General features: G+C 40.2%; 1 protein-coding gene across 5 annotated transcripts in view; it reads right to left on the bottom strand.

Moving 5' to 3' along the window:
• The window catches only part of KATNAL1 (katanin catalytic subunit A1 like 1), a 98,916-nt gene extending 85,981 nt beyond the window's left edge, over nt 1–12,935 (bottom strand). For 3 of the 5 annotated variants that reach the window (XM_039254818.1, XM_039254793.1, XM_039254826.1), the window contains exon 1: nt 12,677–12,935. The gene's annotated coding sequence lies outside the window, so the exon portion shown is untranslated. Of the gene's footprint in view, nt 1–12,112; nt 12,236–12,676 lie in introns of those variants that run through there. The other 2 variants (XM_039254811.1, XM_039254801.1) reach the window with 2 other exon arrangements.
• Between the last annotated feature and the right edge of the window lie 1,264 nt (nt 12,936–14,199).

Genomic DNA, 14,199 nt, shown 5'->3' with positions numbered 1-14,199 from the left:
AAATTAGCAAAGAGGAAGTCAAGCTTCCGTTTTTCAAATGACATGATAAGATATGACTTCACCAAAAAGCTTCTAGAACTAATACATGAATTCAACAAAGTCACAGGATACAAAATCAATGTACAGAAATTGGTTGCATTTCTATACACAATAATGAAGCAACAGAAAGAGAAATAAAGAAATTGATCCTATTTACAACTGCAACAAGAACCATAAAATACCTAGGAATAAACCTAACCAAAGATATAAAAGATCTGTATGCTGAAAACTATAGAAAACTTATGAAAGAAATTGAAGAAGACATAAAGAAATGGAAAAACATTCCAGGCTCATGGACTGGAGTAAGAAATATTATTAAAATGTAAATACTTCCCAAAGCAATCTACACACTCAATGCAATCCCAATCAAAACTCCACCGGCATTCTTCTCAAAGCTAGAACAAACAATCCTAAAATTTGTATGGAACCACAAAAGACCCCAAATAACCAAAGTAATGTTGAAAAAGAAAACCAAAGCTGGCAGCATCACAATCCCAGACTTTAGCCTCTACTACAAAGCTGTAATCATCAAGACAATATGGTATTGGTACAAAAACAGACACATAGACCAGTGGAACAGAACAGAAAACCCTGAATTGGACCTACAAGTGTATGGCCAACTAATCTTTGACAGAGCAGGAAAGAGTATCCAATGGAATAAAGACAGTCTCTTTAGCAAATGGTGCTGGGAGAACTGGACAGCAACATGCAGAAGATGAAACTAGATCACTTTCTTACACCATACACAAAATTAAACTCAAAATGGATGAAAGACCTAAATGTGAGGCAGGAAAACATCAAAATCCTAAAAGAAAAAACAGGCAACAACCTCTTTGACCTCAGCCACAGCAATTTTTCCTCGACACATCTCCAAAAGCAAGGGAATTAAAAGCAAAAATGAATTATTGGGACCTCATCAAGATAAAAAGCTTCTGCATTGCAAAGGAAACAATCAACAAAACTAAAAGGCAACCAACGGAATGGGAAAAGATATTTGCAAATGACATATCAGATAAAAGGTTAGTATCCAAAACCTATAAAGAACTTACCGAATTCAACACCCGAAAAACAAATAATCCAGTGAAGAAATGGGAAGAAGACATGAATAAACACTTTTCCAAAGAAAATCCAGATGGCAAACAGACACATGAAAAGATGCTCAACGTCACTCATCCTCAGAGAAATACAAGTCAAAACCACACTGAGATACAACCTCACAGTGGTCAGAGTGACTAAAATTAACTCAGAAGTAACAGATGCTGGTGCGGATGTGGAGAAATGGGAACCCTCTTGCACTGTTGGTGGGAATATAAGCTGGTGCAGCCGCTCTGGAAAACAGTGTGGAGGTTCCTCAAAAAATTAAAAATAGAACTACCATATGACCCAGCAATAGCACTACTAGGAATTTATCGAAAGGATACAGAAGCGCTGATTCATAGGGGCACATGTACCCCAATGTTTATAGCAGTGCTTTCAACAATAGCCAAATTATGGAAAGGCCTAAATGTCCATCAACTGATGAATGGATAAAGAAGATGTGGTTTATATATACAATGGAATACCACATGGCAATGAGAAAGAATGAAATCCTGCCATTTGCAGCAACACGGATGGAACTGGAGGGTATTATGCTAAGTGAAATAAGTCAATCAGAGAAAGACAGATATCATATATTTTCACTCATATGAAACAAACTTGAGAAACTTAACACAAGACCATGGAGGAAGGGAAGGAGGAAAAAATAGATACAAACACAGAGGGAGGAAGGAAAACCATAAAAGACTCTTAAACACAGAGAACAAACTGAAGGGGGATGCGGGATGAGGGAGGGGGGAAAATGGGTGATGGGCATTACAGAGGGCACTTGTTGGGATGAGCACTGGATGTTGTAAGCTCAATCGGGAATCTACCTCCAAAACCAAGAGCACACTTCACATTATGTATATTAGCCAATTTAACAATAAATTATATTTTTAAAAAAATGAAATGGGTCTACGTGGGACTCTTTCAAAGTAAAAATAAATGCCTTTCAATTTTAGAAAAATGTCTGAATTATTTCATTGACGATTTCTCCCCATTTTTTTCTACTCTCTCCTATTTTCCATCTCTTTCTCCTCTGGCTCTACTTTCTTCAAGATCTTCCCAACTTTTTTTTTTTTTTTTTACAAATAGTTTATTGTCAAGTTGGTTTCCATATAACACCCAGTGCTCATCCCCACAAGTGACCCCCTCCATGCACATCTCTCCCCTCCCCCCCACACCCATCAGTCCTCAGTTTGTTCTCAGCATTCGAGAGTCTCTCATGTTTGCCTCTCTCCCTCTCCCCCACTATTTCCCCCCTTCTTCTCCCCCACAGTCCTCCAGTAAGTTCCTCCTAATCCTCCTATACGTGCAAACATATGATATTTGTCCTTCTCTGCCTGACTTATTTCGCTCAGCATAACACTCTCAAGGTCCATCCATGTTGCTACACATGGCCANTCTCAAGGTCCATCCATGTTGCTACACATGGCCAGATTTCATTCTTTCTCATTGCCATGTAGTATTCCATCGTATAGATAAACCAAGATCTTCCCAACTTTATATTCTAACCTTTCTCTAGAGTATTTTTGTCCTTTGTATTTTCTTATTGAAGTATATAATTTACAAAGGAGTACACAAGTCTTAAAAGTACATCTCAATGAATTTTAACACTGGCGCATCCATGCAACACCCACATGAAGATACAAAACATTTCCAGCACTCCAGAAGGATCCTTCATGTCCCCTCCCAATTAGTACTTCTCCTCAAGGATAATTACTGTTCTGACTTCTGTTACCATTGATGAGTTGTTTTCTTTAATCAGTTTTATTGAGATGTAAATTTATATAATTCACTAATTTTAATTGTACAATTTGATTTCTTTTGAAAAATACATACAGTTGCATATCCTCTACCACTGTGGACATATAGAACACTTCCATCATACGAGAAAATTCCTTCCCGCCACTTTGCCGTCAGTTTCTACTCCCCATGATGTATTCTTCTGTTTGTGTATCACAGTAATTTTGTCTTTCTAGAATGTGACATAAATAGAATCACTCAGTGTGTATTCCTGCTGTTTGACTTCTTTTATTTAGAATAATGCTTTTGAGAGTCAGCCATGTTGTTGCATTTATTCGTAATTTACATGCTTCTTATTGCTGAGTAGTATATCATTATACGGATATATGAAAATTTGTTTATTTATTCATCAGCTCTCCATAGCCATTTCACAGGAAAGAAACCACAAATGTACAGCATGTATTCTTGACCCAGGCCTCATAGTATTTCCACTGAGGTTACACCTAAAACTTCAGGAAACAGGGGCACCTGGGTGGCTCAGTCAGTTAAGCGTCTGACTTCGGCTCAGGTCATGATCTCATGGTTGTCAAGTTCAAGCTCCACATCGGACTCTGTGCTGATACCTCAGAGCCTGAAGTCTGCTTCAGATTCTGTGATTCTGTCTCTCTCTGCCCCTCCCTGTTTGCACTCTCTCTCAAAAATAAACATTAAAAAAAAATGAAATAAAAAAATACAATTGACCATGAGAGTCGAACAATACAACATATAGCACAATTAATGTTATTACCTAAAGTACTTTCATTGTCTATTATTTTCTAGAAGTATACTTAAAAACAGAGGAAACAGTACATTAGAAATGAATAGGCAGATAAGAAAAACAATCAAAACTAACTTCTAGCATTAAAAAATCTATAGTCACTGAAATCAAAAGTTCAATGGACTAAGGAAATGGCAGATTAGACACAGATGAAAAAAGAATCGTGAACCCAGAAGACAAAGCTGAAGAAACTGCCCAGAATTTAGCTTATAGAGACAGAGTAAGTAAACGAAGATAAATGCAGAAAGAGCTGGTCCATGATATGTCTATTATGAATTCCAGAAGGAAAAAGACAAGCAATATTCAGGCTGAAATGGCCAAGAAATTTCACAATCTATGGAACACAGTAACTCTCTATTTCAAAATAAATAAAAATAAGTCCACACCTAGAGACAGTGTAGTAAAACTGAAGAATGCTAAAGGCAATAAGAGAGAAATGATATAAAATCTACAAAGTAAAGACCACTAACTTTTCAAAATCAATAATGGAAGCTGGAGACAGTGAAATTGTATCTTCGAAGTGCTAAAGGGGGAGTGGGGTAGAGAGGTTGCAACCTAGAATGGTATACCAAACTAAACTACGCAAGTGTGAAGGCAATATAAAAATTTCTGGCAGAAAAGCCTGCGTGTAAATCCAGGCCCCACAAATTTTTAGTTGTGACCACAGGCAAATCATGTAATTTTTCTAGGCCTTAGCTCTATATCAATACAGTACGGAAAACAATATCATCATAAGGTTAAAAACTCAATGTGCTAATATGGACAGCTAACTTTTCCTTAAAAATAAGAAATTAACTGATCCAGTTTTTATTATAAATTCTTAGAAGCTATACAATACCTTTAGTTACTTTTAACCATAATCTTTAAAATCTCCTGTAATATAAATTATAAGTTTCTAGGACTTTTAAAACATCAGATTACATCTAAAGAAAGCATGATAGGTTTTAAGATGTCTAATACTTAACAATACTTCTCTTACTTTAAGTCTATCATGTATTCAAAAATGAATTCAGGGGCGCCTGGGTGGCTTAGTCGGTTGGGCGTCCGACTTTCGCTTAGGTCATGATCTCGCGGTTCGTGGGTTCGAGCCCCGCGTCGGGCTCTGTGCTGGCTGCCAGCTCAGAGCCTGGAGCCTGTTTCGGATTCTGTGTCTCCCTCTCTCTCTGACCCTCCCCTGCTCACGCTGTCTCTCTCTCTCTCTCCTAGAAATAAATAAAAATATTTAAAAAAAAAATGAATTCAGAATCTTCTTGCGGTATTTATTGCTGAACTGATCCAGTAATGTTGCCCTATACAGAATGATCCAAGTAACACCTTCAAGGAGAGTTTTATGCTCAGAATGAAAGAAGAGCTCAGTTCAAGTTCATGCTCAGACCAAGAAGATTCCTTCCTTGCTTCATCTGGTCCTAGATAATTATGACTTGTCTCTTTTATGACTCAGATCTAAACTTAACAAATAAAATCCTGGTTCTAATCCATCTCTTCAGCTACATCTATAACCACACCCTTTTCTCCTTTAAACTACCATTCCCCCCCCCCCCTGCCCCCTACACACACACACACACACACACACACACACACACACACACACACACACACCTTTCTCTCCCAGCACAGTTGGGATTTTTATTTCATACCCAAAACTAAGGCATATATTTGGGAAAACCAAAAACTACCTGATATTGAGAATCCCAAACTTCTGAGGATGTCCCTAATAATTTTTAATAAAAATCATAATATATAATTCTCTCATCTTCACACTAATGATTTTTAAATAGGAAAGAAAACATTTTCTCAAATGAATTTTTTATGTGAGTGATACCTAATTCAGTTATAAAACATGTGGGGCTTAAGAAAAAATTCTTATTTTAAACTATTTTCATTCTCTACTTCCATCATTCTCTCATAATGCTGCCTTTTCTTCTAGGAATTGTGAGTTCCTGAAATTAGATATTTATTTTAGAAACAATGAAGCAGCCTCAACAATAGCAATGTGAACAAAATAACACTGGTTAGAACAGTGGTAGCAAAACAAATCAGATTTAAGCATTATGTTCCACGTTGAATTCGACCAATGTGGTCCAGCCTCTACATATAAACTTTTCTTTCAAGTTTATCAAAATCACCAAAGTCCAGTCTATTTCATGCAATGACTGCTATAAATCCAAGCAATTAAAAAAACAAAACAACCCACATAATCACAACTGCTAGAATTATTGCATCTTGAAGTATGTTTTAATAGCAATAAATTGTTGAGTACCAGTCACCAAAACAGTTAACTTTGAAAGTCACAATACCCATCTCTTTATGATGGGTTATTCTCTCAAGGACTGTAGCCTGCCATGAATAATTGAGAATACGTAATCACAAACCCAGAGACAATAGGTAAATGTCTGCAGCAATGAAGCCTTTTTGTTTCCTTACCTAAACTCCTTAACAAACAGTTGAGAAACAGAAAAATGACTGCCCATATAAAATATAAGAATCGAAAAAGATAATCCTAAGAGCTTAAATGTTTCTCAGAAGTAACCATAATAATCTCTGCTCATGTAGCACATTCTTTAAAACTATGAAGCAGCAGATAACGTTTATTATCTGCCACTCTGTCTCAAGATGGCAGCTTAAACTATAAATTTTATTGGGACTCCTGGGTGGCTCAGTCAGTTAAGCATCCGACTCGGTTTTGGCTCAGGTCATGATTTCATGGTTCATGAGATTGAGCCCCACATCAGGCTCTGCACTGACAGCACAGAGCCTGCTTGGCATTCTCATTCTCTCTCTCTCTCTCTGCCTCTGTCTCTGCCCTTCTCCACCTTTCAAAAAAAAAAAAAATGGGACGCCTGGGTGGCTCAGTCAGTTAGGCGTCCGACTTCAGCTCAGGTCATGATCTCACAGTTTATGAGTTCAAGCCCCAGTCAGGCTCTGTGCTGACAGCTTGGAGCCTGCAGCGTGCTTCGGATTCTGTGTCTCCCTCTCTCTGCCCCTCCCACACTTGTGCTCTGTCTCTGTCTTTCAAAAATAAATAAACGTTAAAAGATTTTTTTAATAAATAAAAAGAATTACAAATTTGGAAAGGGACTCAAAAGGTCATTTATTCTGTCTCCATACCTTCAAACGGGACCTCATCAAACAATCCATAGCAAAAGAAACATAAAGACATCTAGTGGAGATTAAATAACACCTTGAAAAACTAGTCCCTTTTTTTTTTTAAACTACTCTTATAATCTATGTCTTAGATTTATCTAGCTGTATATACCTAACTTTTACTAAGGACTCTAAGGAATCCTTTTACTAGGTCTACCACATTTAATATAGTTATCTAAGAGAAAACAATGTTTGAAATAATGATAAGTCCTGGGTGGCTCAGTCGGTTAAGCATCTGACGTTTGATTTAGGCTCAGGTCACGATCTCACAGGTTTTGAGTTCGAGCCCCACATCACGTTCTGTACTGACAGTGCAGAGCCTGCTTGGTATTTTCTCTCTCCCTCTCTCTCTGCCCCTCCCTTGCTTGTTCTCTATAAATAAACAAACAAACTTTTAAAAAAAGAAATAATGCTGAGTACATTAAAATATACATATTTCCATTTACAAATAGATGCTCAAAATTAGTAACATGATAATATAAATCAGTCCAGAAATGAGATATTATCTGACAACTGAAGAAGTTTAGAGCTACTGAGACCTGAAATCATGCAGCGAAATTCCCAATTTCTCTGAAGATGAAACCAAGGCAAAGATGTTATTACTATTAATGGTCTATAAAAGAACATTTTATAGCATTTAAGGAAGCCTCACTTAAAAGAATAATTGAAGAATCTTTTTATTGATCAACTTATTATTTTGTAATGTAACTACTGCCTGATCTACCTGCTTAATACGGTCAGTTAAAGTCACAGAACAATGGCCCCCATCAAACAGAACTGACAATCCTGGCACATTGCTGGGGGAGAAAGGGGAGAGAAAGGCCTTCAGTTACTGACTTAGGGTTTACCTCCATTAAACTGTCTAATCTTCCCCAAAATCCTATAAAATAGCATTAACATCTTTTTTTAAATAAGGGTACAGGGTTGGAAACGTGTCTGTGATTACAAAGAAAATAAGTTGTAGTTCCAGAACTGGACAACAGATATAGCTGGCCCCTTCCACAATATCACACTCAGTGAACAAACCTTGGAGAAATGTTCTCCATAAAAGAATACCACTGTACAAACTGAGAAAATCAAAGTATTAATCCAAAGGATCCATAAGGGCTTTCTAATTTTACTGTGATATTTACACAAAATAGATAATAACTGTTAGTTAAATGAATAAATCTCAAGTTGCTGAGGAACAATCAATCCTAAGTTCTTAGCCTGGATTCTCTTTCCTTTAGTAACACATGAGGCTATTGGTCTCAATATTTTAAGTTCTCCTATAGTAAATAAAAATTTAAGGGGGGAAAAATCACACAACCTTGTTTTGCTGTCATTGAGAATTACTGAATTCTAATCTCAGTGAAAACATTAACTTGTCCTAGCTCAGTGGCTATTCCAAAACTCCACCCTTCTCCTTTCCTAACCCTCCATCCCCTCTCATCAATTGACCTTGATTCCTATCCACCTAAAGAGAACATAAGCTTTGAACTCTCTAACGTTTTACCACCCAACCTATAAATATCCCTATCTGTCCTCACTTCTTTTCTTCCTTTTTCAGGGCCTCTATCCTCCTGTCTACACTAGCATACTGCCTAGGATCACAGCTAGCACTTAGTTGATACTTAAAAAATTCAACAAACTAATTTTAGACTAATTCTTCCAACCCTGCTCATCCCATCATTTCCTGCATTTTCAGAGATAGATCCATCAACCATCTCTTTCTCTCATCTCCAACATCTTCAAACATTTCCTCTTTATTGGCTGTCTCCCTAATAGTTTATCAAGCTTTAAAGAAAAAAAAAAACTTACAAACCTTTTTGTTACTGCCTTATCCCTTTCTTTTCTTCAGAGTCAAACTTCTTTAAAATGGTTTTATTTTTTTATTTATTTTTGAGAGAGAGACAGAGCATGAGCACGGGAGGGACAGAGAGAGAGGGAGACGCAAAATCCAAAGCAGGCTCCAGGCTCTGAGCTGTCAGCACAGGGCCTGACTTGAGACTCGAACTCACCAGATCATGACTTGAGCTGAAGTCGGACGCTTAACCGACTGAGCCAACCCAGGCTCCCCAAGAATCAAACTTCTTTAAAGAAAAGTGTACCTGGGGATTTTATATTAAAGAAGTGCTGTCCATTTCTTTTAGGTAGGATAGTATTACAGTTTTTTTAAAAAGAATCCTTAAATTTTGTTTGTTTATTTAAGGAATCCCTACACCCAACACAGGGCTCAAACTCACTACCCTGAGGTCAAGAGTCACACTCTCTACCAGCTGAGCCAGCCAGGCACCCCAAGAATCCTTAAAATATATATATTGAAAATAATTACAGATAACAAAAGATAGGATACCTGAGTTTAACTTGAAAACAATCGAAAAACATAAAAATCAATTAAAAACTAAAAAATAATCCAGTTGGGAGCAGGGGCTATAGATGAAACAAAACTGGTTATATGCTCATTCTTCAAGCTAGGGGATGACTATATGGGGCTCATCATTCTATTTTCTTATGTATATGTATTAGTATGGAACATGTAAATGTTTTTTTCAAGTAGCTTATGCTCACATTCCTCTTCCTCATTTTTGCAAAGTATAGAAGTGATTTGTCGGGGTGCCTGGGTGGCTCAGTCCGTTGGGCAGCCACCTTAGGCTCAGGTCATGATCTCACAGTTTGTGGGTTCGAGCCCCGCATCGGGCTCTGTGCTGACAGCTAGCTCAGAGCCTAGAGCCTGTTTCAGATTCTGTGTCTCCCTCTCTCTCTCTAACCCTCCCCTGCTCATGCTGTCTCTCTCAGAAATAAATAAAAACGTTAAAAAATTAAAAAAAAAAAAAAAAAGAAGTGATTTGTCATCACCAAATCCACGGGGCACATTTCAATCTTGACTTTACTTGCACTCTCCAAGACACATGATACTCTGGACCATTCCTGCTTCTAATTTTCCTCTCCTTTGTCATTTGTTACACATGCTCACTCTAAATCTTCCTTTTCTCTGCCTCCCAATCTCTGTCTCATTTGTGGGGGGATTTCTCCCACTTGTTTTCAAACATGGTCCTACCTCCCCTCCACTCTCCCTTTCTCTCTCTCTCTCTCACACACTCACACACACACACACACACACACACACACACACAAATGCTGCTGCTTCTCAAACTTACTCAAACGTTTCCTTTTTCATGTCTATATATTCCTGCTGTGAGCTAACCCAAACTCTCCTGTAATTTCAACTGCTTATGCACATGCAAACCCCCACCTCCAGCCCTGAACTCTCTCCGGAACTCCAGGTCCAAACGCATCCTTACCTGAATACCCCACAAGAACTTTGAATGAATACTCAAAACTGATCTTTATCTTTCACCTCAACAAAACCCTGCTCCCCCTCCTCACAATCCATACTTTTACTAGACATCCTAGGTAGAAAACTAGGACTCATTTGTCTTAAGGTTCCAAATCTGTCTAGCCCGCAATTTAAATCGTACTAATTTTCTCCCTTCAATACTTCTACAAGCCCTGTCTTTCCATAACTCCAGCTGCTTCATTCAGACTCTCTTCACTTTTCCAGTGTATTTTTTCCCCTACAACTGGTGTCCCTATACCACTCTAATCTCCCCTCCTTTCCTGGGTCCATTCTCCACCCTTCAGCAGGAGTTATCTTTCTAAAATACAAACCCAATAACACCACCTTCATGTGAAATTCTTCAGCGGTTGCCCCATGTTGAAAATGGAAAACACCTCTAAACTCTTTATCATGGTACCAAGTACTTTAAGATCTGGCCCCTCCCACCACTATACTGCGTGCACTCTGGGATTCCTGCATCAGAATGATCAAGGGTTCTCCAAACAAAACACTCTACTACATCCTTTGCTTTTGTTGTACCATTTGCCTAGGGTGACTTTCCTCAACTTCTCTCCAGTGAAAGCCTACTCAACTTTCTTTAACACAGGTCAAATGTCACATCACACTGAAAACTTCCCCGATCTCCTTAGAGTCAGGATATTTCTATCAATGGGTACAGAGAACAGCATCCGTGGTTGAGATCATGACTTAGATAAGTGAGACCACCTGGGTTGAAATCCCAGGTTCAAACCTATCAGCTATGACTCTGGACAAAAATCTTTAAGCCTGTTTCCTCATCTCTGAATAACAGTAGTTAGGGATCTTCATGAGGATTAAATAACGGACTACATACAAAATACTGCACAGTGCCTCGCTGAGATTAAGTATTCAATAAATATTACTGTTGTATTAGGATTTTTTCCCACTCTGGTCTCCTATACCGACTTGCACCTATTTCTATTATCCTATTGTGATGACTTCACTGTTTGCCCATACAGAACACAGACTGTCTTCTTTTTATTCCCACTATTTGGCACACGGTCCGCAATTTAATAGGCCCTTTAACAAAGCTTGAATGAATGAATAAAACACTTCCAATCCCTATAGTATACACCAGAAGGTCTCAAATTTTTTTCTAATGGTCTTCCTAGATTTACTTTCCATCTCCTTGCACAAAATCGGTAATTAAAGTAAAATTTACAGGCCAGCCTCATTTTATTTGAGGAAAATAGGAATTTTGTAGTGGCCTTGTGTTGTTTTCTTGTTTAAAACACACACCCAAAATAAACCCGCAGCACTATCAACAATTTTTCTACATACTATATAAAACACCAAATTTCTAGGATGGTTATCTACCTGTTGAAAACGTTTTAAAGGTTTTCTAAATTTGTGTCAGTTTCCTTACCAACAGGACGTAAGCCAACCCTAAGGACTAGGTGTATTGCAGAGTTGTTGTTTCCTTTTGTTTTGTTGGGCAATTTACATTCTGAAAACATGCTCCTGAGAAATTCTTAAGAATACGGATATGGCCAAAGAAAATAATTATTACCCATAGCTAAAAAAAAAAAGAAAGAAAGAAAGAAAGAAAAGTCTGTGCTTTTAAAATTCCAGTAATTTAAACTAATGTTCAAAATAGAATCAAAATATGGGTAGGCAGCGTTCAAGCCAGTAAGTGGGAATATGGGGGTACTCATTTTGTAATCTTAACCCTCAACAAATAAAATGCAATAGGCAAAATGGTTATTTTAAAAAGATACTCCTATATGAAAGCATGGTCTCTACTTCTACACTTTCTACACTTGACCTTTAAACATCAATAATGTTTAAATGCCCTTTCAATAATAATTATGGGCTTAATATGCAAACATCTCTCAGCTATTTCAGAAGAGACATGAATAAAAGCCTAGAAATACACGTTATCAGGAAAAGGATAAAGTCCTGTTTAACAAAAATAGTTTCTCAGGTCTCACATCAAATGTGTGCCATACATACGGTTCGGCCCCGAGAGGCAGCAACCTGGGAGGGTCAGAGGCGCCGCAGGCCCGAGGCCCTGCAGCGGGGGTGGCTGCTCATCCCTGGGACTACGCGGGGCGGTGGCCCAGCCCAGCCGGGGTGGGGCTGAGCGCTGTCAGCCGGGGCGGGCCAAACGGCCGCCAGCCCGAGCCTCACCTCCACTTTCCTTTCCCAGCGCAGAACCCAGTTCCGCGACCACCCAAGAGCCCCCGCACCACAAAGACAGGTTTTTTTCTCGCCCGGTCCGCTCAAAGTTTATCGGTCTTTGCCAGCGGTCGGGGCCGCCGGGCTTTGTAGTTCGCCCGTCCAGGCCACCCCGCCAAGGCCGAAAGCCCGTGCAGCCGCTAAACTACAATTCCCATAGTGCCCCGCGAGCCTCGCGCTCCCACTGCTCTCCTCCTCCCCTCCCGGCGCCCCAGGACCGCGGCACTGCCCTGGCAGCGGGAGATCGGGTGGGGCTGTCAACCTGAACACCCCGCCACCTGCTCCCCTGCACGCACCGGCCTCCCTCGGGTTATTACCTAGGTGCCGCAGGTCGGCTGGGGGCTGGTGATGCGGTCCGAGTGGGGGTGGGGCACAGGCCGCCGCCGCAGCCGCCGCGGAGTCCGTTAGTTCCCGATGTGCGTGAAGAGGCGGCGGCGTACGGTTGCCATAGCAGCCGCGGACCGAGCGGTGGGGGGCGCGCAGGGACTCCGAGACAACTCGGGGGAGGAGCCTGGGAACCCCACCCGGGTGCGGGGGAAGGGAGGCGCCCGGGTGCTTCGGGGAGAGGAGGGAGACGGTGACATTGAGGAGGGCAAAGTGACTAATTGACCCAGTACGGCAGGATGAGCCCTGCTGCGGTAGCGGCCAATCCCCTTGGCCTGACGCGGGTCCTGTGCCGTCGACGGAGCGGGTTGGTGCCGCTCTGTTCTGAGAGGATGCCTGTGGCGTCAGAGGAAGGAGCGCCCCGGCGGCTCCGCGCCCGGCTCTCGAAAGGTCGTCTGGTCCGGCCCCGCCCCCGCCGCCCCTGCGGGCATCGCCGGCTGCCTCCGCTGGGCGGCGGGGTGGGAACCGAAGCCGCCCTTCCGGGGCTTTTCAGCAGGAAAGTGGAATTTGCCGTCTTTAACACCTTTCTGCCACTTTCGGAGGAGTGGGATAGAAATGCATCCGTTAGTAAAATGTAATGCCTACAGCCTTTAGGATTATTCAGGAGGTTTGAGGACTTGTAGGCGGCACTGATTGGAGCTGAATTTCTGATGTGTCATATTTCTTAGGCAATCGTTTGTGGACTCTCCGTGACCCACCTCAGAGATGCAGTGCAGTAGAAACAGGTTCAGCGCAAGGGCTTCTAAAACCCGCTTCGTGGTTCACGTCCTGCCCCTATAGTGACGCGGGGCAATTTATTTTCCCCTGTGATGCTGTAAGTTTTGATAAGCGAAATGCAGATACTATCCAGCTCACAGTGCTTGTGAGAAATAAAAAGCATGATGAAGCACTATCAAACAAAGACTGGCATTTAACAACTTTTAAATCTTAATTATTTAATCCTTCATGATAAGAATCAGATGAGTAGTAGCCTGGAGGTGAGGGTGGGAATTTTCTTTTTTTCTTTCTTTCTTTTTTTTTTTTTTTTAAGGGAGAGAGGAGGCGGGGTGGGGCAGAGACAGAAAGGGACAGAGAGAATTTTTTTTTAATTTACATCCAAGTTAGTTAGCATATAGTGCAACAATGATTTCAAGAGTAGATTCCTTAATGCCTCTTACCCATTTAACCCATCCCCCCTCCCACAATCTCTCCTGTAACCCTGTTTATTCTCCATATTTAAGAGTCTCTTATGTTTTTGTCCCCATCCTTGTTTTTATATTATTTTTGCTTCTCTTCCCTTAGGTTCATCTGTTTTGTTTCTTAAAGTCCTCATATGAGTGAAGTCATATATTTGTCTTTGACTAATTTTGATTAGCATAATACCCTCTAGTTCCATCCACATAGTTGCAAATGGTAAGATTTCATTCTTTTTGATTGCTAAGTAATACTCCATTAGATATATATATATACACACATA

The sequence above is a fragment of the Hyaena hyaena genome, unplaced genomic scaffold (genome assembly GCF_003009895.1).
Source record: "Hyaena hyaena isolate Hyena2069 unplaced genomic scaffold, ASM300989v1 scaffold_11, whole genome shotgun sequence".
NCBI lineage: Eukaryota > Metazoa > Chordata > Mammalia > Carnivora > Hyaenidae > Hyaena > Hyaena hyaena.
This window is presented reverse-complemented; position numbering and strand designations above follow the sequence as displayed.